This window comes from Lycium barbarum, chromosome 2 (assembly GCF_019175385.1).
Source record: "Lycium barbarum isolate Lr01 chromosome 2, ASM1917538v2, whole genome shotgun sequence".
NCBI lineage: Eukaryota > Viridiplantae > Streptophyta > Magnoliopsida > Solanales > Solanaceae > Lycium > Lycium barbarum.
This window is the reverse complement of record NC_083338.1, coordinates 34668646-34674989: the sequence shown is the minus strand read 5'-3', so window position 1 is coordinate 34674989 and position 6344 is coordinate 34668646.

Sequence of the window (6344 nt, the reverse complement as noted above, 5' to 3'; positions counted from 1 at the left end):
TGCTCCTTTCTTTCCGGACTATTCTACCATGACTTTCTCGCTTTTTTTATTCCTTGTTTTCATATTGTTTTCGATATGCTTGGTCCTATCTAACCTTTTGTCTTGTTTTTCCTCTCTTGTTCTCCTCTCTTGAGCCGAGGGTCTTTCGGAAACAGCCGCCCTACCTTTCAAGGTAGGGGTTAGGTCTGCGTACACTCTACCCTCCCCAGACCCCACATGGTGGGATTATACTGGGCTTGTTGTTGTTGTTGATGCTAGCCAATTATTGTACCACAATACTGCCACATCTCAGAGTCTATAAGATGCCAACTTCACAGATTCAGTTTCGGAGGCATGAATAATCCTCAATGTTCTCAGCATCTCATCAATGAAACCTTGCGGGTCTTCATTCGGCTTTGACCTGAAGAACTCGGAGGATTCAAACTCATAAAATCACGGGCTCTGGTACTAGCTGCCCGATCACTTGAACTCACATTCTGCCGCTGTTCCTGGGCGGCAACCAACTGTATCAATAGATGAATGGCCTCGGTCACTTGTTGACCTGAAGCGATCGGTGGAGGAACTGGAGCTGAAGATCCTCTTTGTTCTTCTACATTGGGCGGGGTAGAGGAAGTATTAGATAGAGCCTCATTATGTGACTCTACCTCTTCTATATTCATTGGCGCCTCTCTTGCTACCCGCCGTTTCATTGTAGCCTTGCCCTTCTGGGCGGCTGTAACTTTTCCCTTTGGCGGCATCTCTGAAATCATAGCACACTATTAGGGAGGAGAAAATCTTATAATACTGCTCTATCGCACGATTTCTTAAGATGAAAGATGGTCATTTTTCCTAAATGTCCTGTAGCCTCCTGTTTATTAGTGTGGCGCGCAACACACCATAAACAAGACTCGACTAGACACGGCTCGTAGACACTTCCTAGGACTGAACTGCTCTAATACCACTTTTTTTACGACCCGACTATGGGCCGTGACGGGTACCCGGGGCTAACCACCTAGCACCACTCATTCTATTACTCGTCATGCTCAAATCATAAGAAAATCATCATTTTTCATTTGAGAACATAGATACTTTTATATACATAGGCCTTTCGGCTATCAAATGATATTATATATCTATATACAGTAGTAGCATCGTGAGACCATGTAACCTACACATGCGTATCTACGAGCCTCTACTAGAGATCTAGACATAGGGACGGGACAGGACCCCGTCGTGCCCAAAATATACATATATACACAAAAGAATGATCAAAGGAACCTCCGGAACAATGGAGTGCTCTCAAATCAGCTACTAGCTCCTACGAGTCTGGATCAAGATCACCTCCCTGTCTACCTGTGGGCATGAACACAGCGTCCAAAGAAAACGGACGTCAGTATGAACATTGTACTGAGTATGAGAGGCATAAGTAATAATAATAACACGTCAATGAGATGAAGGAAGCATCAAATAAGGAGCAAATGTATCTGACTGTCAATAATAAAAGAAATAATGCATGTTGGCTTACTTCATAATCATCATCATATCATGTATGCATAAATGTATAAGCTGCCCATCCATATAGGTACGGTGTGATAATCATTAGCCTGCGTCCAGGCCTCCCGCGTCCGGGGTACCATCTCATGCAGCCCACTAGTGGTGTTTGCCTATGCCACCTAGACATGGCGTATACGCTGCCCGCCTTAGCGGTGTCTGCCCGGCCATATAGGCGCGGTGTAATGTCATCAACATTTACTCATCATAATGCATGCATAGAAACTCAAAGACAGCTATACTTTATTGAGGTGACATAAGGTCGTGAACCCCTGATTCCATTATGGAGCATTTATAAGCATTCTGCCTCACCTTGAAGGAAATAGCATATAAGGCGAGTGTATACAATAAACAACATCATATCATGAACTCTAGAATCTTTAGACTTAAGCTCATCGTCATCATTATTGGGCTTAGAATGTATCGCTTATCTCATATGTCTACTCATGAGCATGGACTCTTAATTTTTTTCCGGGATGTAGAGGATTCATGGAAAAGAAGGAAAAATCATGCCATAGGATTCATGCCATAGAAAGAAAGGACTAGCCTCACATACCTTTTTCGTTTAACTAATCTATCACTTGCTTGCTCTCTTTCAATGCCCACGTTTTTACCTTCAAGAGAATTCTCATTAACATTAGCTAATCGATTACTTAAACGTGCTTACTAAAGCTAAAGAGAATTGGGAAGCATTTCCTTTGTTTATACAACTTTTCCCCATATCGTATATCAACTCCCAAACATCAATAATAACATTTATAATATCATCATCAATGACTTTAGTCAAATTCATCATTATCCAATTCCTACAATTTCCTCTCACGGTCATCCATAGTCATAATCACACTAGCTTCTATTGTGATGACTAATTGTGGCCCCTTCTTCCTATTTAATACATGAGTTTTAATTGTTCATGGGCTTGGGCCCTTTTTAAATGGCCATGGCCGGCCACCTACTATAATGGGCCTCTTTTTTTTTCTAGCCCAATTCACTTAATGGGTCTTAATTTGTAATTCCCGAAACTAATTTCCAAAATTCCCAAATTTTGCCCTTGGTCCTCCTCCATATTTCCACATCAACATTTTTCATGAACAACACATATATTAAATAAAATCAAAATATGGCCTTATTTCTTACAAGTCAAAATTATTTCAAATTTTCCGAATATGCAAAAATACGGGATATAACAAAAATCTTAGTGTATGCATTCTAAACCACTAAATATCCGTCTTATATCCTTAAGAACTTCCTATCATCCTTAAGCTCACTTTGGTCCATTCACTACATGACAACATGGAATTTCTAAGGTTTAACAGATTAATCACGCCAAGTAAATTCTTCTTATTCCTAAGTGAATTTATTAAAACAAAGTTTAAAGCTTTGAGTCCTTGTATTTATTCTTACCAACCCTAATTATTTTCCCAAATAAATCAAGGTTTATGGCTTTAATCAATATTTGCAACCATTAACTATGAATGAAGAATGAAGAATAAATAAACCCTAATGATCCATTATGTGTATATCAATCACAAATCCATCAATTGGGTTCACAACCCTAGTACGGGAAATTAGCTACTCATAGAGGAAGAAAAACAATAAGAAATAATGGGAATCATAATGCTTACAATTGATTGCTTGGAATTGAAGAGAAATTAATTGCAATTGTTTGTAATCTCCCAAAAAGACTTTAAAACTATGAGTAACTAATGCTAAGGAAAATAAAACTGAGTTCTGTATTAATTGTCTTTACAAGAAACCTAAATAACGTATTTATAAGAGTCAAAATCGTGCAAAATAAGATTGACAAAATTTCCCCCGGCGGACCAATGTACGGATCGTACATTTTATACGGTCCATAGAATCAGTGACAGTTCTCCGTAAAATCTTCTCCAGGTACGATCCACTTTTACGAACCGTGAATATTATACGGTCCGTATAACCTGCATGTAAATCCTCTTCTCTTTAAGACTCTTCTGCAACCAACCTACGGTGAGATTTACAGATCGTAAATATTATACGGTCCGTACTTCTGCCTGACTTCCGCTTCATGGCTGAGCCCTTTCTGTTAAGCATCCATGATGGAATTTACGGACCGTGAATATTATACGGTCCGTATGTTCCTCCGTATAAATCAGGCTTCAGTTAATTTTCTTTCTTTGAACATCTTTTTACTCCATTTCCACGACTTGCTTCCGAAATACGTTAAACATCTGCAACATGTCACAAACACATCAAAAAGACCAAGACTTGCTCAAAAACAAGTAAAACTTATAGCCAAAAAGCATCGAATGTGCCATAATTTCACGGCACATCCGTTACCTCATGACAAATAAAGATGTAAAATCGAGGTTGATACGTTGAGTCCTTCTCTTGCAAGAGTTTTACTTCGACGTCAAAGATAGAAAGAGTTGTGAAAATCAAGTGGCGGACCATTTGTCTCATCTTGAAGAGGGTAGACGTCTATTGGATGGCCTAGAAGTTAATGAGTCATTCCCGGATGAGCAAGTAATGGCGGGGTCATATGATATGATTCCATGGTATGCCGACTTTCCAAATTACCATGCTAGTGACATCATACCGTAGGATTTGAACTTCCACCAAAAGATAAAGTTTTTGAGTGATGTCCGAAAATTCTATTGGGATGAGCCATATCTATTCCAGATTTGTGCCGACAACTTCATAAGGAGCTGTTGTCACGACCCAACTCGGGGCCGCGACGAGCACCCGGTGCTAGCCCACCCGGGCACCCTCTTAGCTTACTCTTATGCTTACATCTAGGTGAGCCACATAATTATACATACAATTCCATTCATTCGTCAACTAGTCCCAATTGGACAACGGTACATTTATATCACCATAGGCATCTATGCCACATCAATGTACGTGGGCCAACGTGGCCGACAAAATGATATACAAAACATAGGCCGACAAGGCCGGACATGTCTAACCATATACACATAACTACGAGCCTCTAGGAAGAGTATAACGCATCACATGAGCGGGACAGGACCCCGCTATGCCCATAATTATATACACAAAAGAATAAGTACCCAAAAGCTATGGCTCCGAAGGAAATGGAGCTCCGCTATGTAATCTCTGAATAAGCAGCTATGGATCAAGTCTGTCTCCCTGTGCACCTGCGGGCATGACGCAGCGTCCACAAACAAAAGGACGTCAGTACGAAGAATGTACTGAGTATGTAAAACATGATCAACATCAATGTAGAAGCATCATAGACAATATATGAAGTGGCATAGGAGGGAAGACAATAATATCATCATCATGGCACTTACCTGCCTTTCATAGGAACTTTCCATTTCTCATGCGTATTTCATAATAGGGCTCGTATTCGTATACATAGTCTTTTCACATTCATATTAATATTATATACATAGTCATACACTTATATACATACATAGCGTGCCCGACCATAAGGTTCGGTGTTTCATACGTACTTGGTCAACCAAGGCTCAATGTTATTTCTACCTGGCCCTACCAAGGCTTTAGGGTTATCCGTACCATCTGCAGATGTGTGCGCGCGTTACGTAATCATATACATACATATATATATACATCCATATACATATATTCTACCCGGCATTATAAGCTCGGGGTGTCATTATAGCCCTTCATAGGCACATGTGAATATAATATCCCGTAGGCACCTTTAGCGTCATTATTATCATCATCGTCATCACTATCATCATCGTTTTCGCTACATCTCTATCTTATGCTTACTCGTCAATGGGGTGCGTAGTATATTCGTAGCACATATCGAGGGTCGTGAGCTTATGAGCTCGGAGTGTCAGTCACTTGAATACAACATACTCATATAGAGGATTTAAGAGTTTGGCCAAGGAATCATGCCTTATGAAAGAAGGGTTAGCCTTACATACCTTTTCGTCTGACTATTCTACACTTGCACGCTTCCTTCCAATGCTAGCGTCTATACCTTCATTAGTATCATAACAATGGCCATTAGTCATTCACGTTATCCACATTATTTAGACTCCTTAATTTGCCTATAATTCACCCATATTCATGGTCATAACATCCAACTTCGTCCATTCGTCTAAAGTGTCTAGTTCATGTTCTTAGTAACATTTATAATGCATTCATATCACAACACAACAACATTCATGATTCAATTCAAACTATTCCTCAAAATGCCACTATTCATCATTCATGACCTACTTGACCATATTTTCTACAATCCATGTATTTCAACTCTTCAATACCTTAAACATCATGTAAAAATCATGAATCTTACCTTAGAAGTTGTAGGAACAAGCTTTGGTTAATATTACTCCACTTTGAGCAAAACCCTAGTTTTTCTCCATTTGCATTTCTTGACTTGAATGGTATTTAATGGCTTGCTTACACTTGATTCACTTGTTTATGTTGTTGGTGGCTTATAGTCCTTGAAAACTTATGAAATAAATGTAGGGAGATGATTCTAGAGAGAAGTGGTGTAGTGTTGTAATGAAATAAAACAAGTGTTGGTCCCTTTATTTAATGACTTGTGAAATCTGTGCTGAGATGAACAGTGGTCGTCCATGGAGGTTTACGACCCGTATTCCACTATACGGCTCGTCCTCCATGGGCGTATTTAACCATTTCCAGAACCAGAAGCTGGGCTGCCTTCATGGTGGTTTACGACCATGGTTTACGGGCCGTAAATCACTTTACGGTCCGTCCACCTGGTCGTATTTTACCATTTCTTGACTGGGCAGAAAGTTGAAACCTTGCATGGCAGTTTACGACTGCCAGTTTACGGACCGTATTGCACTTTACGGTCCGTATTTTGCAATTTA